The sequence below is a fragment of the Canis aureus genome, chromosome 8 (genome assembly GCF_053574225.1).
Source record: "Canis aureus isolate CA01 chromosome 8, VMU_Caureus_v.1.0, whole genome shotgun sequence".
NCBI lineage: Eukaryota > Metazoa > Chordata > Mammalia > Carnivora > Canidae > Canis > Canis aureus.
In genome coordinates this window covers 21,068,891-21,091,255 of record NC_135618.1, presented here as the reverse complement: position 1 = coordinate 21,091,255, position 22,365 = coordinate 21,068,891, and the positions used below count along the sequence as shown (strand labels likewise).

The 22,365-nt window shown below is 41.8% G+C and overlaps 1 long non-coding RNA gene and 1 pseudogene across 7 annotated transcripts in view; one reads left to right on the top strand and one right to left on the bottom strand.

Moving 5' to 3' along the window:
• The first annotated feature begins 5,320 nt into the window (after positions 1-5,320).
• Positions 5,321-22,365, top strand: part of LOC144318456 (uncharacterized) — a 111,893-nt gene continuing 94,848 nt past the window's right edge. For 4 of the 7 annotated variants that reach the window (XR_013384360.1, XR_013384359.1, XR_013384358.1 and 1 more), the window contains exons 1-4: positions 5,321-5,470; positions 6,170-6,224; positions 8,113-8,153; positions 10,117-10,178. This is a non-coding gene — a long non-coding RNA (uncharacterized LOC144318456). Of the gene's footprint in view, positions 5,471-6,169; positions 6,225-8,112; positions 8,154-9,027; positions 9,228-10,116; positions 10,179-14,852; positions 14,951-17,330; positions 17,433-22,365 lie in introns of those variants that run through there. The other 3 variants (XR_013384356.1, XR_013384361.1, XR_013384355.1) reach the window with 3 other exon arrangements.
• On the bottom strand, positions 21,531-22,024 carry LOC144318038 (cilia- and flagella-associated protein 276 pseudogene; annotated as a pseudogene).

Here is a 22,365-nt window from a genome sequence, read left to right as displayed (position 1 = left end):
AACTGTTATTTCTGTCCTGATAAATCTCTCTGTAGCATTCAAGACTAGGACTCTAACATGCAAGTTCTACTAATACTGATAGTTCCTTGATATTAACAAGTTGATAATGCTAATTAAAAGACTAGCAGTAACCTGGAAGAGTTAAAAATTCTGTTACCCACAAGGTGTATAGCCTTAAGCCAGTCACTTGACATTCTGGCCTTAGTTTCCTCACCTGTACAATGAGGGAGTTGGAGAGGATTGGAGGAGAGGTTCATATTGGATGGTTCTATACTTTTAAATCCTCTTTAACCAAAAGAAAGAGGAAATCTCCTGACTCAGCCCAAAACACAAACAGGTTCAGAAATGGTTTATTTGGGTGAGTGGCCATTTTGCCACAAGTACTCACAATAAGTTCAGTCCCTATTAGATAGGAAGCAGTGGCTCTTCTTGCTCATACTAGAGCCTGACCAACTTGGAGGCCACTGAGCAGAGTCAAAGCAAAGCCTCCACTCAAAGGAGACCTATTAAAGATACCCTTCCCAGCCAGGGTGGAAGGAATTCCAGAGGCTCTCAGAAGAGTTGGCAGGCTCACAGCTCTGCACCAATGCACTGGAGTTGGGCTGCTAGATAGTATGTAGTTGTCAAACAAACCCACTCTTCTTTCCCCCAGTTACACAAAGACTTTTCAAATGCACCCCTTTTAGCTGAAAGTCTTGAATATTAAACTTCTTAAATCTCCCTGTCATCATTCTAATTCATAGATGCGAGTGCCTACACTTTATGCATTTTACATGCATTCTGATACAATGGCCACCAGCCCTACTTGCTGCAGAGGGAACTCAGGTATGCAAGATAACTGGCTCAGCTTCCAAAGACAAGCCTGGTAGGCATGAGAGCTGCTGAAGGAGGGCAGAGAGCCTCCTGGGAAGTTCTTTTGAATTTGGGTGTGGTGTGAGTCCTTGTGTTCCCAAATATGGTTTTATCTAATCTACCTTGAAATTGCCCTGCTGATTGACTGTTTTATGTTCAATAAAAAACTACTGAACTAAAGTTCCTCCTCCAAAGCTCTTAAAGATGCCCTGTCAGAAAGTAGTGTCACAGCAAAAGGATATGTGTATAAGGATGTTCACCAGAGCGTGGTTTAAGACTGTGGAAAAACCCATCAGCAAAGTCACAGGCACATTCATATATCATAATGCTAGGAATCTGACTTGTTGCAAAGCAAATCCCCGGGTGGCATATAAACTATGATCCTATTCTAGGAAAATCAATAGTAACGATAATGTTACCATATGCAGGGAAAAAATGGAGGAACACGTGCCATAATGTTAACAATGATTATTTGGGGATGGGGTGAAGTGGATGGAATCTGGGGAGAAACATTTCTCTATTCCCTGGCCCCCTGGTCTTGATGTTGTATGCTCTCATTAGCCAAGGTGAGGTTTTTGGTACTGAGTTGCATCAATGGTCAATTGCTTTTTCCTCCAGAGACATTTTTTTTGCCTAGCTGTAGATTTTCTTTTTTTTCTCTCAAGATTTTATTTATTTATTCATGAGAGACAGAGAATGAGAGAGAGAGGGGCAGAGACAGAAGCAGGCTCCATTCAGGGAGACTGACGTGAGACTCGATCCTGGGTTCCCAGGATCACGCCCTGCGCTGAAGGCAGCGCTAAACTGCTGAGCCACCTGGGCTGCCCTAGTTGTAGATTTTCTTCCACAACATGCAACAGCAGCTTATTGCTTTCATTCATTTCTAATGGCTCTGTTCTCAATAGGACATATACCTGTAGGTATTTACATATTAAAATACTTAAGGTAGCTCACTATAATACTTGACCACCAAGTTTGAAATTTATTTATTTATTTATTATTTTTAGTTAAATTAGCAAATAGGTCATGTTATTTTTTCTATTTTAGAGTTTAAATTTCTTTAAAAAGATTTATTTATTTATTTATTTATTTATTTATTTATTTATTTATTTATTTATTTATGAGAGAGAGGGGTAGAGACATAGGCAAGGGGAGAAGCAGGCTCCTTGCAAGGGGGCCGATGGGGGGCTCCATCCTGGACCCTAGGATCACGCCCTGAGCGGAAGGCAGATACTCAACCGCTGAGCTACCCAGACATCCCTTAAATGTTTTTTAAAGTACTCAGTGTAGGATGCCTTGGATGGCTCAGTGGTTGCCTTCTGCCTTCGGCTCAGGGCATGATCCTGGAGTCGGGGATCAAGTCCCACATTGGGCTCCCTGTAAGGAGCCTGCTTCTCCCTCTGCCTGCATCTCTGCTTCTCTCTGTGTGTCTCTCACGAATAAATAAGTGAAGTCTTTAAAAAAATAAAAAATAAATTAATTTATTTATGTGTGAGGATATTTATTGCAACAGAAAGAACTGAGGATTTCAAAGAGCTGAGATTAAAATCTGATATTGACTACTTGTTCAAAACTTTAAGGTTCCCGTGGCTCTTTACATTTTAAACATGTCTATTTGCATGCAACTAGAAAAGTTGACTCCAAATATTGCCTCAGTTTCCTGGATGTTACTAAGGAGTGTATGTCCTTTTACTTTACGTCTTGAGACCCAGCCTAACAAAACGTGACATCTTTTCATAGGATTTTTTGGTTTGCAGTTTATTTCATTTATTCCATTCATTCAATGAACATTTATAATTATCAACATTGGTATTAAAAACAATAGCTCACATTTATTTTTTTTTAGATTTTATTTATTTATTCATTAATGAGAGAGAGAAAAGGAGAGAGGGGCAGAGACACAGGCAGAGGGAGAAGCAGGGTCCATGCAGGGAGCCCGATGTCGATCCTGGGTCTCCAGGATCTCGCCCTGGGCTGAAGACAGCGCCAAACTGCTGAGCCACCTGGGTTGCCCTGCAGTTCTTTAATTAAATGCCTTCTTTTTGCCTGGCATTGGGGAGGATACAAAAATAACCTGGCCCTAAAGATATATAAATAATCCATACATGGTTCTGTGCTCAAAAGGAGGGTCAAGACACCAGGTTAGGTAATTCTTGGGCTTAATAAGTGATTTCCCAACAAGGAAATCAAGGAAGCTTCGTGAAGAAGTTGGCATTATATTTGAGCCTTTAAGCAAAGGATTTGGTTATCTGGAGAAGGAGGAGGGACATTCCAGATAAAGGCAGAAAGGCAGAGATAGGACTATGCAGGGCATGTGCTAGGTCCTGGGTATAGTGTGGGCTGAAGCACATGGTACATGAAAGGAAGACTAAGGAAAGAAGGCTTAAGGGGCAGATGCAAAGAATGCTCCATTGTAAGTACCAGTGAATCATTTATCCCAACACACTCATTTTACAGATGAAGGTACTAAGGCCTACAGAAAAGGGAAATCCCTTCAGTTATTCAGTAGTGGGGATAGAGTTACATCTCAAGCTCTCTTGGCTCCCACAATTGAGCTTCCAGTTACACTGGGACAGATCAGAAAATGCCTAGAAGTAGGTGGTCATCTCAATGTAGAGAGGAGCTACTGAAAGTATTAAGGAGAATGTGACTAGCAAAGGTGAGGCAAGGACTAAGATATTTTGAAGGATCCTAGGCTAAGTGACTGGGAAGCTGGAAATTATATTTTGAGAAATGGCTTCTGTTAACACACAGAATCAGATCTAGAACAACATGATTAGTTCAATTAAAAACAAGCAGTTCTCAAAGTAACTTTTTGATTAATGTAACCTCTTTTAAAACCTCAAGTTATTAGACACCTTCTAGTTTACAACTAGGTTAAGGAAGTTTGGGGCAACTGGGCACAGTCTGTAATGGGTATGAAGTGCTCAATTTGCTTCCTTGGATTCTTTGTTTCTGCCTTTGGATGACAAAGAGTAAATCACTTGAGTCCACATTTTCATATACTTTGTATTCTCTTTACATCTGAAAAAGATAAAATATTGACTCCTTTTTAAAAATATTTTATTTATTTATGAGACAGAGAGAGGCAGAGACACAGGCAGAGGGAGAAACAAGCTCCACGCAGGGAGCCCCACGCGGGACTCGACCCCGGGTCTCCAGGATCACGCCCTCGGCTCTAGGCAGGCGCCAAACCGCTGAGCCACCCGGGCCGCACTTAAGTTTTTTACTTGAAGCTTATTTTAGTTACATTTATTTTTAGTTCTACTTTGCTGGGAAGCAGCATATCCCAGTACCTCGTAAAATAGCAAAGGGGATCAACCTAAGAGGTCACCCTTGGGCACAGACACAGAAAACCTCCCTAATCAGCAGTGTGAATCTCATCCCTCTCGTCGGGAGAATTACAGACCAGCGATGCCCCCTCACCATCACTGGCACTCTCGGGGGGAGGCAAAGAGCGGAGTGTCACACTGTCTGGGTTCCAATCCCAGCTCTTTCACTCATGAATCCCTGGGTAAGTCATTCAATGTTTCTGAAGCTGATTCTCCTCTGGAAAATAGAGTTGGCTAATAACTCATCTTGGGGTTGCTCTGTTGCGAGAACTGCTAGACAGCGGGCCGATAATAGTGATTTCGGGGCCGGGGGCATCGTAAGCATCTTGCTCAACCTCAAGCTATAGGACTTGTCTGGCCCACACCTGAGGACAGACGAGCTGCTCAGCAAGCAGCAGGGCAGCCCGGGTGGCTCCGCGGCTTAGCGCCGCCTTCAGCCTGGGACGTGACCCTGGCGACCCGGGATCGAGTCCCACGTCGGGCTCCCTGCATGGAGCCTGCTTCTCCTTCTGGCTGTGTCTCTGCCTCTCTGCACCCCGCACCCCGTCTTTAATAAATAAAATCTAAAAAAAAAAAAAAAAAAAAGAAAGAAAGAAAAAGAAAAGAAAGCAACAGCAATTCTCTAAGGAATTGTCGGCTCCCGAGGGACTAGTGCCCTTGTTTTAGATGCGCTCTAGAACTAAAGACGTAACCAAACTTCACAGTTTGCTTCTGGGTAAACTGGAGAACATAACCAAGAGCCTTTAAGAAAAGACGTCTATTTCCACATCTCTGATTTATGTAAAACTATCCGCCCAAAGCAAAACAGACCCTTTCTCTCTCCCGCAGGCTGGCCTGCTTCCCAGCTGTTCCCGTGCCCTGCGGGGATTGTTACAGGCTCCACACGCTGCGCGGGAGCCGGAGCAAAGTAAATAGCGCAGGCAGGCAGGCACCCCACCCACCATTTTATTTTCCTAAATCACTCCTTTAGCTAATATTCCAGGGACAGACACGCGACGCATCTGGCTCCAACCAAATATTTTCAGTCAGTCAGATTCCAAAGTAAATATTTGCCACTTTGATTGCAGGAACAGAGGTAGCGTGGGCCGCGGAGCCACCGACCCGCCTCCGACCACGGCTACCCGTGAGCCCCTGCGCGGGTCCCGCCCCCGCGCTTCCGGTCTTGCGCGCTCGGCGTCCGCGCGTCTCTGAGGCCTGTGCAGGCGGTCGTCGTCCGGGCGAAGCCTGGTAGAGGCGGGTTGTGGGGTTTGTGAGCTGCTGCCTTTGCAGAGATCCTTGCATTTTTAGTAAGTGCTGTTTTTCCTTACTCTTCACGACGGACTCGTCGAAAGGGTGCTTGTTGTGGGTGAGAAACACAGGGGGAGGGTAAGGAGATCTACGAAACGTGATTTGGGGGGGTGGGAGTGGGGAGTGGGAGATGTCCCCCTGAAGCCTGTACCTATGACTTAAATTGCGAGACTTTAAGAGACTTTATTTATTTGAGAGAGAGAGAGAGAGAGAGAGCACACACATGAGCTCATGGGAGGTGGGGGGGCACACAGGAAGAGGGAGAAGCGGACCTGGGTTGTGCAAGTAGCCCCCATGGGGAGGGCCTGGCTCCTGGCTGCGTCCCAGGACCCAAGATCATGACCTGAATGGAAGGCAGACCCTCCACCGGCTGAGCCACCCACGTGCCCCAAGAGACAACGTTGGCCCAAGGTTTTTTGTTTTTGGTTTTGTTTTTTTAAGATTTTATTTATTCATGAGAGACACACACCGAGAGAGAGAGAGAGCAGCAGAGACACAGGCAGAGGGAGAGACAGGCTCGATATAGGGAGCCTGATGTGGGACTCGATCCCGGGTCTCCAGGATCACACCCTAAACTGCTGAGCCACCCCGGGCTGCCAGGCTCAAGGTTTTTGAGCTACAAGAGTGCCCAGGGCTTTGTGTCTTATCATGTCCTTTGCACCCCTGTGAGAATGAATATATTAATTTTTTTCTTATAGATGCACATTTTATGAGGAAGAATAATAAAGAGGGATGAAGACAGGAAAATGGTAGGTGAGGTGGTTTTGCTCCGTTCTGTGGCAGGGTTCTTAACCTTTTAGGAGTCGTTTGGAGACTAAAAATTAAAAACTGTTTTCCCAGGAAAAGATTTGTGAACACAGTATTTTGCCTATAATCTGAGGAGATTCATGAATATCCAGAACCCATCTGCAGACTGCAGTGGAGGAGCCAGGGACCCAAGGTTAGGAAACCTTGAATTTTAGCTACAGCATGCCCTCAGGGCATGCACCTGACATTCCTTGTCAGGCAGGACTAGGGTGAAAAAAGTGAGGCACTCGTTTTGGGCACAAAATTTAAGGGGACATCAAAAAGTTCAGAAATCAAGATAAATAATGTTTTAATGCAATATTTTGAACAATCAAATCTTCAAACTTGTGGCTTGTCAACCTTTTTTTTATAAAAAAAATTATTGGAAATGGGTCCAGGATTAGAACAAGATGGAGAAGTTAAGGCTGTACCAATGCAAGTTCAGATTCTGTCTTTAAAGTTTTTTTTTTTTTAAATATTTTATTTATTCATGAGAAACACAGAGAGAGAGAGAGAGAGAGAGAGAGGCAGAGACACAGGCAGAGGGAGAAGCAGGCTCCATGCAGGGAGCCTGACGTGGGACTCGATCCTGGGTCTCCAGGATCAGGCTCTGGGTTGAAGGCAGTGCTAAACCACTGAGCCACCCGGGCTGCCCTGTCTTTAAAGTTTTTATATTTTGTATATTTTTAAAATTTTTAAATAGTGCATTAAAATACTGTTTTGAAGGATGCCTGGGTGGCTCAGTGGTTAAATGTCAGCCTTTGGCTTGGGGCATGATCCTGGGGTCCTGGGATCAAGTCCTGTGTGGGGCTCCTGGTATCTCTCATGAATAAATAAATACAATCTTGAAAAAAAAATACTGTTTTGAATACTGAGACTTTTTGATCCCTCTTCCTTCATTTTGCGCCTGGCACTAGTGTCTCCTTTGCTTACCCTAGCCCTCAGCCACGCTTATGTCCAGGATGCGTTCAAGTAAAAACCAAATGTAAGTGATCACTTGCTGTGTCCTAGGCCCTGAGCTCCCACATTTCCAGACAGCAGATATAGTGGGAAAAACTCTGATTTATCAAGAGGGTTGATGTTTAGTCTGTTATATCTTGCTGGGTGACCTTGGCCAAGTAACTTAGCTTTTCTGAGGCTCTTAACTGTAGAATGAGAGGATGAGACTGGGTACTTTCCAGGCCTGGCAGTCTGTGGTTTTATGACTTTGAAAAAGGCAACTAAGCCAAATTGTTCCCTACAGAAGAGGGTCCTCAATATGCACCCAATTCCACATCCCAGCTCTCTAGGGTTCTCTTGATTTGCATTCTTGATGGAGGGGTTTTGCATTCTACAGACTCATTTGTCTCAGTGTGAGGGCTTTGACCATCAAATCTCTTCAACTTGAGTACTGATTGCTAGAATCACAGATCTTGAGAGCTGATGAGAGGAAAGTGCAGAGATGATTTTGTTTTAAGGAAAATGAGGCTCAAACAGGTGAAGTCAGTTGGCCAAGGTGGCAGTCTCAGATTTAGGACTAAAACCCCAGTACCTGATTGCCATCCGGTTTTCTTTTCACTTCACCTTGGTGGGATATGATGCATGCCTTTCTACTTCCCTCCAGAGACTCTCCTAAAAGTACTTTGAATTCTCTCATAATATTCTCTTTGATTCCTATGTTTTATTAGTCTCCTTGTTATGATGGTGCTCCTAGTGCTGGAGATTAAAAGCCAAAAATCTTGATCAGTGTCTTATCCTTAGGTCTTCCCTCTCCCAGCATCATTTTTGGATTTAACTTCTGTGGGGAATTTTTTTTTTAACTGCTACAAGGTATATAATCTTAGAAAGCTAACTTCCTCTGTGTTTCTTTTGAAAGATATTTTTAAACATGAAGAGTGATGCATAACGATCTGTAAGGTAGGTACTGTTATTATTCCTATTTTACTAATGAAGAAATTGAGGCACAGAAGGCTAATTAACTCGCCCAAGATCTCCCTGCTAAGAATCAGAACCAGGATTCAAATCCAGGCATCCTGACTCCAGGGACTGTGCTTTTGTAACTAGCACACTGTGTGGTTTCTCTTGTGGACCATTCCACCTGAGCTTGAACATTCCAGTGTGGGAAGCTATGTCAGGAGATCCAAGTTCTGTTGCTGGGCAACCCCTTCTATGGGAATGTCTTCCCTTCTTTTTGTTGGCACAAGCCATAGACAGTTATCCGAAATGATTTTCTATTGTCTAAATAAGGAGGTAAAAAGGTGAGTGAAGAACATAAGGTAAAATTGCTCAGTCTGTCCTGCCTCCACCAAACATTCCTGACCCACTCATTTCTAGTTTTGTGGGCTTCCTGAAAAGACACAAAGTTCCTTCTTTTAGTTTTGTATCTATTGAAAGTAAAATACCCCTCCTGTGTGTTTATACCTTGTTCTGAGAAACATTTAGTTTGGCCCACATGGATTAGAAAGTATGATTAAGTAGCATAAATTAAAAGTACATGACACGATCCAGCAATTTCACTTTTAGGCATTTTTTCCATCAGAAATAGTTACAGGAATGTACCAGGATAAATATTCAAGGGATTTTATTTCATTTTTGTAATTGCAAAAAAATTGTAGGCAATTTAGATATGCATCAATAAGGAAATGGCCAAAAAATAATAAATTAATGAAGTTGTGAGAAGATTTCAATCTAAACTTGAACTGGAGGATATGAAATGGATGCTCATGCATGCTCCCTCAGAAGAATGGAATTTAATGGAGAGACTGATTATTTGTAAATGCCTGATTTACAGACGATTGAGACTTATCTCCTGACCAGTGAACATCCACCAAGAATCTCCCGGATTGGCCTTCTCCCTCTTTGCAGTCCTTATTCATAAATACAGCCTGCCTCAAACCCTCAAACGACTCACCTATAGCTTGTTTACTGCATGTTTCTCAAATTGAAGTTCCTCTGCTATGCCCAAATAAACTCAAATTTCTGATAATTTGACCTTGCCTCAGTTTACCTCCTTGTTAGGTTGATAGAATACCTTTCTGTATAGTATTAAGATAAACTCCATTATTTGCTCTGAAAAAAATTGTTATAATTTAAAAAATTATCCCAGTGGCAGTACAGCGGTTTAAAGAAATACTTTTTTCTGGGCAGCCCTGGTGGCTCAGTGGTTTAGTGCCGCCTTCAGCCCAGGGCCTGATCCTGGAGTCTCGGGATCAAGTCCCATGTTGGGCTCCCTGCATGGAGCCTGCTTCTCCCTCTGCCTGTGTCTCTGTGCTTCTCTCTCTCTCTCTGTGTCTCTCATAAATAAAATCATTAAAAAAAAAACTTTTTTCTCATTTCAAAAGGTTATTGAAGAAAATATGGAAAATAGTAAGTGTAAAGAAGAAAACAGAACCTGTAATCTTATACCCTAAAGATAACCACCGTGAACATTTAAATTTATTTCTTTCCCATCTTTTTTTTTTTGTTTTTAAGATTTTAAAAAATTAATTTATTTGAGAGAGAGGGAGAGCACGAGCAGGGGGAGGCATACAGGGAGAGAGAGGGACAAGCAGACTCCCCACTGAGCAGGTAGCCGAAAGTGGGGGTCCATCCCAGGACTTTGGGACCATGGCCTCAGCTGAAGGCAGATACTTAACTGACTGAGCCACCCACATGCCCCTCCCATCTTTTTTCTATGTGCAGTACTTTTTTAGTAGATTGTGGTAAAACTTATGGAATATAAAATGTTATTTTAAACATTTTTAAGATATACAATTCAGTGGCATTAAGTACATTCACATTATTGTGCACCTATCATGACTAATCCATCTCCAGAAGTTTTTAATCCCAAACCAAATTCAATTTCAGTCAACAATAATTCCCCCAATATTCTCTCCCCCAGCTCCTGGTAACCACTATTCTACTTGCTATCTCTGGATTTCACTACTCTAGTTATTACCTCATGTAAGTGGAATCATACAATATTAATCCTTTTGTTTTTGGCTTATTTTACTTAGTATTATATTTTTAAGGTTCAGCCATGTTGTAGCATGTATAAGAATTTCATTGTTTTAGGGCAGAATAATAGTACATTGTAAATTCGTACCACATTTTATTTATTCATTGATGGACATTTGGGTAATTTCTACCTTTTGGTTATAGTGAATAATGCTGTTATGAATACTGGTGTATAAATATCTGTTCCTGATTTCAATTCTTTTGGATATATGTCCAGAAGTGGCATTGCTGGTTCATATGCTAATTCTATGCTTAATTACTTGAGTCCTACTGTACTGTTTTCCACAGCAGCAACACCATTTTAAATTCCTATTAGGAGTGCACAAAAGTTCCAATTTCTCTGCATCTTTGCCAGCACTTGTTATTTATCATTTTAAAAATATAATCTTTATTCTAATGGGTGTGAAGTGGCATGTCATTGTGGTTTTGATTTGCATTTCCCCAGTGATTAGTGACATTGAGCACCTTTTCAGGGGCCTATTGGCTATTGTTTGTGTTCTTTGGAGAAAGAGCTAATCAAATCCTTTGCCGGCTTTTCAACTGGGTTATTTTTGTTGTTGAGTTGTAAGAGGTTTTATACGTTCTCAGTATCAATCCCTTATCATATATTTGATTTGCAGATATTTTCTTCCATTTTGTAGAGCAATGTGCCTTTCTATTGATAGTGTCCTTTAATGCGCAAAAGGTTTTAATTTTGAAAAAGTCTGGTTTATTTTTTCTTTTGTTGTTTGTGCTTTTGGTGTCATATCCAAGAACTCATTGCCAAATCCAACGTCATGAAGCTTTTCCCTAAACTTTCTTCTAAGAATTTTATAGTTTTAAGTTTCACATTTAGGTCTTTGATCCATTTTGAGTTAATTTTTGTATATGGTGTAAGGTAAAAGTCCAATTTCAGTCTTTTGCATGTGCATAGCCAGTTTTCCCAGCACCATTTGTTGAAGAGACTTTCCTTTCTCTATGTTTTTATGCTTTAGTGCTTTTTAGATTCCATGCTTATTCCTGTCGGAACCTAGGCTGCTTCTCTGGGTTCTCGTCACCCTTGCTGGTTTGTGTTCAAGGGATTGTAAAGTTATTTGACTGGGAACATAGGAAAGATATAAGAACTTGAATCTAGTGCGGATGCATGGTAGCCAGCAGAGCCTGGTGAAAGTGATAGTTGAAATATTGACTATAGAGAGCTTGCTGGAACCTTGGCTAAACCTGTTTAATTTGTTGTGAAATGGAAATAGTGGATAAGACCACCTTATTTTATCAAACAATAGCATAAATCCTGGAATATTATTTATGGCCAATAGACATTATTGTCGTTAATGTTTATGAGGAGAGTACCCTGTGCTGCTCTTTCTTAAATGCTTCACATGTATTATCTCATTTAATACTCAAATTACCCTTAGGAGGTTAGTGCTATCATTTTCACTGTTTTATCATCTCTGAGCTTCTTCTGTTGTTTGTAAAATGAAGAAAACTATATCTACCCTGCAGAATTATCAGGAGGATTAAATGAGAATAGTGAAAATAAAGGGCTATCAAAGAAGATTTTTAACAGATGGTAGCTGCTTTCCCTCAGTCCAGGAAGTGATTTCAGTAAGCACAAACGATTTTGCTTTGTTCTAACAATCTTGAATTTCCTGATACTTCCACTTTAAGGTAATTTATAATGATTATACTGATCAGATAGGAAAGTCTGATACCATTTATTTATGAGACAGGAATACTTTATAATTACCTACCTGCAAGGCTGAAGCAAAGAGACTGTTTATGATCAGACGCTAGGAAGACTTCTGTAGACACTCATCTAGGGAATGAAGAAGCAAGCACCTGGAAACAGCTGGCTATGTATTATGCTCCAATATATTAGTGACATTTTAACACTCATCATTTTGGCTGATAAAGTCATTTCCCTAAATCCTTTTTCATTTTACTACCTGTTCTCACCTCTTTTATCTTTTAAAATAATGATTACAGTGAAGATGTATGATTGCCTGAGACCAAACTAGAAAAGCAGGGCTTAAATGAGTTAATACATTAATAAAGTCTTTAGTGTTGCAGTTATTCTGAGTCACAGGTTCTGGATATTATTTGGACAATAATTATTTGGATCCAGGCTGCACTTTTTTTTTTTTGGTTGCCGCTAATATATTAACTGGCAGTGGGATCAAGTCCTGCTCCTCAGAGACAGCTGGGCCCTCCCTTGGAGCCTCTCTAAAATCCCTTCACTTATTGTTAATTGACTTCCTAATTCCCCACAGCAGCTGTTGTAAACCTTTTCCACTCTCCTCCATCCCTTTAATCTCCCTGTTCTCCACATGCTGAATGGCAGGTGATCATGCATCCATGATCAGGTCTCCTTCCCACTGCTTTTCAGTCCTCTGCCATCTTCACCTCATCCCCAGGATCTCCTTTATCTCTGAGAGCCTGGCTCTTTCATTAACTCCCTCTCCTAACTTCAGTCTTTGCTCCTCTTTTCCCTTCACACATAAACAAACTCATGTCTTCTTTAACCATATTTGTCTTGAAGTTGATTGTGTTCTTTTTTCATTACTGACAAGCTCTAATTTTTTTTTTAATTCCAAAAGTAATATAGTAGTAGAAAATTGGGAAGTACAAATAATCAAACACGTTTCAGACTTTCTAGTCTCTGACAGCTCCTAGAAGAGATGTGTTTCTCTTCCTTTACATAATACAGTGTAAAGACTTTAGGTCTTTACACTGTATTACACTTTAGGCAAGACCCCCATAATCCTGCTTCTAGGGGTAACCACGAATGTTAACATTTTGTATTATATCCTTCCAATCTATTTTAAGACTTTGAGATTAACTTAGACTTAAAGGGCATTCTGGATGTTCTCTTCTGTAACTTGACGCTTTTCGCGTGTCAATATTTTTCTCCAGCATGATTTTGAATCATTGCATTAAAATTTCCATTGTATGGGAGTACCTGGGTCAGACTCTTGGTTTGGCTCAGGTCATGATCCCAGGGTTGTGAGATTGAGCCCCATGTGGGGCTCTGCGCTTAGAGCAGAGTCTGCTGAAGATTCCCTTTCCCTCTGCCCCTACTCCCTGCTCTTTCTCTCTAAAATAAAATAAATACATCTTTAAATAAATACATCCATTGTATGGATGCACTGTCATTTAGTTAGTCATTTTAAATCATAATCATAAGATTATTTCCAGTTATTTGCTATAATTAACATAACAGTATAACCTTTGTAAATAAATCTTTGTACATAGTCCTAATTATTTCTTTAGTACAAATTTCTGCAGGGAAGTTCCTGGATGTATATTTTAAGTTTTTGGAAACATATTTTATTGTAAAATATAAACACTTTGATAGAATAGGCAACTGTCATCACTTCAACTTTTATCTCCTGGTTACTGATTTCTAAGCAATCCTGGCTTGTCCACCACTGTAAGCTGCTCTGTCAGAGGTCAAGGTCAACATCAGTTACTAATCACTGTCTTCTCAGACCCTATCCTGCCTAATCTCTGCAACAACTGGCATTCTATATTTTCCTATTAAAGACTTCTACCTCTTTGGTAACACATTTTCAGGCTCTCTCCTGTTTCTTTTTGTTCTGCGTGATCTTTTCCTTATTCTCAACTTACTTCAGGTTTTCAACTATTGAGTTCATGCCAATGATATGTAGATCTCAGACAAATCTGACCTGAGTTGGGGTCTCCTGGCCTTTCCATCTCACATCTCCCCACTCTTCCCTGACTCTTCCTCCTCTCCCCATCCCTACATGTACTTTACACGTTAGTCATTCTAAACTACTTGCATTTTTTTGCCTTTGATCATTTGGTTCTCGGTGCTGGGAAATTCCTTCTCCCTTTCTTCACCTGATAAAGCTTTACTTCTCTTTCAAGATTCATGTCTTTTGGGAATCTCCATAACAACCTCCATTCCCACTCACTGTCTTATGCCTTTTTGCCCTCTGGCCTGGCCAAGTAAAGTGACCCTCCTCTGTGCTATCAAGTTCATGCTTCTCTCTTTGTGCTGTGTTATAATGGCCTTTTTCTAGGCTGTAAACTCCTGGAGCACAGGATTTGTGACTTTGAGGATTATATTCCCAGAGTGTAGCCTGGTACTTGTCATCTAGTAGAAACTTACAGTGAATATCTTCATCCCTTTGTCAAATCAAATCTGATCTTCCTTTGGGGATCTGTCCACTGCCTTCCTCTTGAGCCATGGGTTTGGGTGGGACTGACCTAATCCCACCTGCAGGGGTAGGTCTTTTTTTTTTTTTTTTTTTTTTTTTTAAATTTTTATTTGTTTATGATAGTCACAGAGAGAGAGAGAGAGGCAGAGACACAGGCAGAGGGAGAAGCAGGCTCCATGCACCGGGAGCCCGACGTGGGATTCGATCCCGGGTCTCCAGGATCGTGCCCCGGGCCAAAGGCAGGCGCCAAACCGCTGCGCCACCCAGGGATCCCCAGGGGTAGGTCTTTACTGGCCACATTACCCAATTACAGCAAAGGAGAAGAAATCTTTTTTTTTTTTTTTTTTTTTTAAAAGAAAAACTTTCTAGTCTCTGACAGCTCCTAGAAGAGACGTGTTTCTCTTCCTTTACATAATACAGTGTAAAGACTTTAGGTAGAATTCTTTATCCATTTTGCTAGTGTGAAGAGGTGCCCAGAAATGTCTGAGGGCTGTATGCGGAAGATGAACTGCTATTCTGAAGGACAGAGACAAAGAGTGAATCAGCATATGTGTATATGTATGTATTAGTATTATTTAATACTCATGTGTGTTATATTTCCTTTTTTTTTTTTTAAATTATTTGAGAGGGAGAGAGCAAGAAAGCGAGTGCATAAGCAGGGCGAGTGGCAGAGGGAGAGAGAAGTAGACTTCCTATTGAGCAGGGAGCCAGATGGGCTCAATCCCAGGACCTGGGGATCATGACATGAGCAGACACCTAACCGACTGAGCACCCAGGTGCCCTGTGTGTTACGATTCTTATGTGCCAGGTACTGTTCTATGTACTTCATATATAAAAACTCATTTAATCATATCAATTTTATGAAGTAGGTACTATTATTATCCCTATTTAATGTCAGAGAAAACCAATATACAGAAAAGTTAGATAACTTGCCCGAGGTCACACAGCTCATAATGAAGATTTGAAGCTGGTCTTGTACCGTGGCACCAAAGAAGGGCTTAAGAATAGAGCTTTCTCTTGGGATGCCTGGGTGACTCAGTGGTTGAGCTTCTGCCTTCGGCTCAGGGTGTGATCCCAGGGTTGAATCTCACATCGGGCCCCTTCTCCCTCTACCTGTGTCTCTGCTTCTCTCTCTGTGTCTCTCACGAATAAATAAATAAAATCTTTAAAAAAAAAAAAAAAAAGAATAGAGCTTTCTCTGAAGTCACATATCTATTCAGTGTGATATCCTTTCTTCATTGTGTTTTTATTTTTATTTTTTATTTTTATTTTTTTAATTTTTTTTTCTTCATTGTGTTTGAAAACTAGTTAACTGTAGGTCCTGTACCTGGATGCAGAGTGAGGGAGTTATGCAGGCATGCCTGAAGTTTTTTTTACCCATGGCTAATTCACACAGAGCCTATGATCTTTGAGCAAGCTTTTTACATCAGAAAACCAGATTTTTAAATGTTTCCTGCTCAGACAAAGCTAGATAGGCATCTATCTCTTCATGTAATTTATTGGCTCATGGAATGTGAGAGTTGGAAGGGAACCTTAAAAATTATTCCCTCTGGTCCTCTAAGTTACTGATGGGAAAACTGAGGCCCACTGAGGAAGTGTGGGTTGCTCAGGGTCAGAGAGAGAGTTAGGGCTGCACCAGGATGCATCCTTTCCCAGGATGCCCAGGTGTTTGCTTATACTGGTGGTGTATAATAACCCTTTCCATTTGAGGAGACTTTCTAGAACTCAACACGTTACCCCACCAGGCTGAGAGAATAGTGACAAGATTTGGGTCTTGCACCGCTGAAACTAGAAAGTAAAGGGTAAATCTTGGCTCAGATACAGCCATGAGCAGGATGGAGGCTCCATTGCCTATCTCTCCCACCTAGGGTCATTCAGAGTGACACTTCCCAGGAAATCTAGAGATCTTTTTATTTTATTTTACTTTTTATTCATGATAGTCACAGAGAGAGAGAGAGAGAGAGAGAGAGAGAGAGAGAGAGGCAGAGACACAGGCAGAGGGAGAAGCAGGCTCCATGCCGGGAGCCCAACGTGGGACTCGATCCTGGGTCTCCAGGATCGCGCCCTGGGCCAAAGGCAGGCGCCAAGCCACTGCGCCACCCAGGGATCCCCAACCTAGAGATCTTGATGGGCATGTCAGGGTCACTTTTGAGTCCTCAATTCCTTGATCTCTCACTATCTGTTTTCCTTCATGGCCTCTGTCTCAGTAAAGGTACCACCACTTACACAATTCTACAGTCTTGACACCCTTGACTACTTCTCCCCATCCCCATGGTCACTTCTCTGGTTTAGAACTTCATCACCTGCAGTAGCCTTATAACTGGTCTTTCTGCTTCCGACTTGGCACACTTGAAGTTGTTCTATGTATTGTAGCCAAAATGAACTGTTTTTACATGTTCAAAAATATACTTTTAAATTATAAAATTGACACACACTTGTGACAGTTTGAAATGATGTAGTGAGATATAAAAACCTGAAAGAAAAAAAAACCTGAAAGAGTCCCATCTACCATATTTCCAACTTCAAGGTAGGTAAAACAATTTGGTATATTTCCCATCAGACTCTTTTCAATCCTTATCCAAACATAATTGGGCATCTCCTTTTTTTTTTTTTTTTAAATTTTTATATTATTTATGATAGTCACAGAGAGAGAGAGAGGCGCAGAGACACAGGCAGAGGGAGAAGCAGGCTCCATGCACCGGGAGCCCGACATGGGATTCGATCCCGGGTCTCCAGGATCGCGCCCTGGGCCAAAGGCAGGCGCCAAACCGCTGCGCCACCCAGGGATCCCTAATTGGGCATCTCCTAAAGGCTATGTGCCACTTTATTTTCCACAAGCCCAGAACTGCCCATTTCTTTGCACATTCCAGGGTCGAAGTCCTTTCCTTAATTTGCTCATGCTTTCACCTCTGCTTTTTCCTCATCTTTCTTCCTCCAGCTGACACCGACTCATCCTTTAAGACTTACCTCATCTGGGTGACAGAACGTGAGAGATTCCTAACTCTGGGAAATGAACAAGGGGTAGTGGAAAGAGAGGTGGGAAGGGGGGGTTGGGGTGATGGGTGACGGGCCCTGAGGGGGGCACTTGCCGGGATGAGCACTGGGTAATGTGCTATATGTTGGCAAATTGAACTCCAATAAAAAAAATAATTTAAAAAAGATTTACCTCATCTGTCATCTCCTCCTGATGCCCCCAAACTCAGTGGGCATGTCCCCTTTTACATCTAAGTTATTGTGCCGTATTGTTATAAGGTCTTCTGTGCTGTTTTCTCCCACTGGAGTAGAGATCCTTGAGGAACAGTCTGTGCCTTATTCTCCTTGATATTCCCCGAACTTGCCATCAAACCAGGCAGTGTTCAATTCACATAACTAAGTGATTGTAACTGTTATTACTGCCTGAGTCTCCTTGAGTTGAGAAGCAGTTATTCCAAGCAGACAGGACTATGAAGCTTCCTAGCAGTCTGTTTGCAGCAAGAATAGGAGACAAGATAAGGTCTGAAGAACAAGAGAAAGGATCCAAGATAGGGGAAAGAAGCCTGGTGGCATCAAGGGAAGGAAAGGAACTAATACTTATGAAGAATATTCACATTTAACATCTCATATATGTTATTATATCTAATCTTCTCAACACTACCATCCCCATTTTACAAATAAGAAAATTGAGGATCAGGAGTAAAGTACCTTGCCCAAGGTCACACAGTGAGTAGCAGAGCCAAGGTTCAAACCTAGTTCTGTGTGAGTTCAGAGCCCAAGCTCTTACACACACTGCACATTGGTGATCAGGTGGGTATGGTATGGTTAACACCGGCCATTTCCCTAGACCCTTCGTGGGTAGTTTGGAAAGGTTTGTATCTGGGAGCTTCTGAACAGGGACACCTACAGGCCTTCAACCTCTAGGGAGATGGTGAGTGAGAAACCCAACATCTAGATCTTCAGACACTGTGGGTCTTTTCACCTCCAATTGCCTTGAAAGAGGTGTTAAGGCTCCAGGGTTTATGCTGGAGGGAGTTAGTCTCCCAGGCTTCTGTAGAAGGCTAGCAAAGGCTTTGGGAAGTCTCACTCAGCCAGCTTTCTCCAAATTTCCCTCAGGTAGCTGTGACTCCCTTTAGTTTTCTACCTTCTCTCCAGCCCTCCGTCTGCTCTAGTTGCTGTGTCATTTTGGGATCTAGTAGTGGGGCAGAGACATCTCTGGAGGCCCAGCAGGCTGGGACCCAGCCCTTTATGTCTAAGCTTTGGGTGCTTTTTGGTAGTTGTGGGTTCCTTGAGGTTGGGGAGGGCACTGCAGAACAGGAGTGGTAGGCTAAGGGACTGTTAAAGTAAGAAGCTTATCCAGGGATGAGGCTGATTCACAGGGGATGCTAGTCCTTCAGTCCATAAATGTTTACTGATACTACATAGGTATTATTTGGTCTTTGAGGGTGAGGATGCGAGTCTCTGCTTTAGGCACACTGAAATACTAGCAGTTTCTACCTGTGTCCTGTGTCTGTTATCCTCAGAGCTTTATACATGCTATTTGCTCTGCCTGGAATGCCTTCCACCTCTCCTATGCCCTGCTAATTCCTTTTTGTTCTTTAGGTATCAGCTTGCCTGTTGTCTGACTCTCCAAGGCTGGGTAGGGAGCATTTGCTGGTTTTGCAAATGGCTTCTGCACTTCCATTTTCTATCTTGCAGGAAGTTCTTAGACTCCCCATTTGGGAAATTCATTCTTCCCCCATAGTTAGCCTCCCAGCTTGTATCATGGACACCCTTCTCTCTAGCTCCAGGCAAAGGTCTGATTGTTTAAGCCAGTCATCATTTCTCATTCTACTTATTAACTATGATCAGTTCAGGTATGGGAGTATACTCAGAAACAGTGAACCAAGGAGAAGCTAGAGGCCTCAGGAGTTACCAGAAAAGCCACCTTCTTTTCTAGAGATGGAATGAAGAAGGATGTAGATATGGGTGTGAGCAACCTAGAATTTAATAGAGGAGAGGCAGATGAACGATCTAAATGTGAGACAAGATTCCATCAAAATCCTAGAGGAGAACACAGGCAACACCCTTTTTGAACTCGGCCACAGTAACTTCTTGCAAGATACATGCACGAAGGCAAAAGAAACAAAAGCAAAAATGAACTATTGGGACTTCATCAAGATAAGAAACTTTTGCACAGCGAAAGATACAGTCAACAAAACTAAAAGACAACCTACAGAATGGGAGAAGATATTCGCAAATGACGTATCAGATAAAGGGCTAGTTTCCAAGATCTATAAAGAACTTCTTAAACTCAACACCAAAGAAACAAACAATCCAATCATGAAATGGGCAAAAGACATGAGCAGAAATCTCACAGAGGAAGACCTAGACATGGCCAACACGCACATGAGAAAATGCTCTGCATCACTTGCCATCAGGGAAATCAAAATCAAAATCACAATGAGATACCACCTCACACCAGTGAGAATGGGGAAAATTAACAAGGCAGGAAACCACAAGTGTTGGAGAGGATGCGGAGAAAAGGGAACCCTCTTACACTGTTGGTGGGAATGTGAACTGGTGCAGCCACTCTGGAAAACTGTGTGGAGGTTCCTCAAAGAGTTAAAAATAGACCTGCCCTACGACCCAGTAATTGTACTGTTGGGGATTTACCCCAAAGATACAGATGCAATGAAACGCCGGGACACCTGCACCCTGATGTTTATAGCGGCAATGTCAACAATAGCCAAACTGTGGAAGGAGCCTTGGTGTCCATCGAAAGATGAATGGATAAAGAAGATGTGGTCTATGTATACAATGGAATATTACTCAGCCATTAGAAATGACAAGTACCCACCATTTGCTTCAACATGGATGGAACTGGAGGGTATTATGCTGAGTGAAGTAAGTCAATCGGAGAAGGACAAACATTATATGTTCTCATTCATTTGGGGAATATAAATAATAGTGAAAGGGAATATAAGGGAAGGGAGAAGAAATGTGTGGGAAATATCAGAAAGGGAGACAGAACATAAAGACTCCTAACTCTGGGAAATGAACTAGGGGTGGTGGGAGGGGAGGAGGGCGGGCGGTGGGGGTAAGTGGGTGATGGGCACTGAGGGGGGCACGTGACGGGATGAGCACTGGGTGTTATTCTGTATGTTGGCAAATTGAACACCAATAAAAAATAAATTTATTATTAAAAAATAATAGAGGAGAGGCTTAAAGGGGTGATAGTCTGGTGAGAATACAGGCTGGGGAACTTAGCCTCAGTCATTAAAAATAGAATATTTTGGCTTCCGTATTTACTCTTTACATTTTTTTCAGGGTCTTGGACAAGAAAGAGGGAGGCTATTCATGGAGGACCTTTTGGAGCTCCAAGAAAATCTTTGCATACACACACACACAAACACACACATACACATACACACATGATCTTTGGGGTCATTTTAATATACTCTATGGATCATGTTTACCTACTTTTTAATAAAAATTAACTTTTAAAATTTGTATTGTAGGGATCCCTGGGTGGCGCAGCGGTTTGGCGCCTGCCTTTGGCCCAGGGCGCGATCCTGGAGACCCGGGATCGAATCCCACGTCGGGCTCCCGGTGCATGGAGCCTGCTTCTCCCTCTGCCTGTGTCTCTGCCTCTCTCTCTCTCTCTCTCTCTCTCTCTCTGTGACTATCATAAATAAATAAATAAAACTGGATTTGTTGTGGCATTTTAAAATCTCAGTCACCAGATTACATTTCAATTTGAGTAACTGCATACAACTTTGCAAAAACCGTTTTAAAAAAAAATTTGTATTGTAAATATTTTCCCATATATTCTCTCTGGGGCCTTTGTGGTAGGAAAGTTGTAAAGGTTTTTTTTTTTTTTTTAAGATTTTATTTATTTATTCATGAGAGACACACACATAGAGAGAGAGGCAGAGACATAAGCAGAGGGAGAAGCAGGCTCCATGCAGGAAGCTCGATGTGGGACTCGATCCCAGGACTCCAGGATCATGCCAAAGGCAGATGCTCAACCACTGAGCTACCCAGAAGTCCCAAGATAGTTGTAAGGTTTATAGTCAAATATATCTTTCATCTTTTTTTTTCATCTGGCACAGATCTATTTAATTGAGGTGGGTGGCAGGATGTTCCATTATGAGTGATTAGTCCAGGGGTCTGTCAACACTAGTTAGAAGAAGCCATCATCATTCTTTCAGGAGTAGCCTCCATTGGTGGCTGTGGTGTGAGGGGGCACGATGGATCCCTGGATGCTGTGGATAGACTTTTTCTTAGAGTTTGTCCAGTGTCTGATGTTAGCTCAGGAATTGATGGAAGATAGCAGAGGAAAGGGTAAAAATACTTTAGAGAATTGGGTCTTGATGATTCCATGGGCATTCTGGATAGTCTCCTGGTGTAACAGTACCTCACTTTGTTCTTGAATGTCCCTGTGTGGTGGTTGTTCAAGGCTGCTAAGCAGAAACCCAAGTCATCCTTTGGTATCTCAGGATCAAAAAAATAAATCACCTCATGGAGTTGATTTGAGCTGAACTACTCCAGGGTTCCTTTTGCTGAGAAAAGTGAGTTGGGTTCTTATATGGTAGTTTCTTGGAAGCCCAGAGTTTTCCCCAAGTAGGAATCATTATCCAATGTAGGGCCCTGGAAAGGGTCTCTGGTGAAAGGCATGGTAAAATGCAGAATGAGATGCTGGTGTGAGAGTCTTTCATCTTGTTTAGAGCCTCCACTTTCCAGTCTTTGTTAGGAAGTTCTCCCGTATCATCAGTTTATAGAATGGTCTCTAAAGTTTTCTTGCAATATTTTTTTCACTGTTTTGCTCTCATATTTTTATCTGTTTGGATTTTTTTGTATGTGTGTAATATATAAGATTAGAGTCCACTTTATTTTTTCCCATCTGGATAAGCAGTTGTACCAACATCATTTATTAAATAGTCCATTTTCTTCCCACCAAATTAAACTTTCACATATAGCATGTGTTAACTTTTCATAAATATGGCTGTTGGTCATAA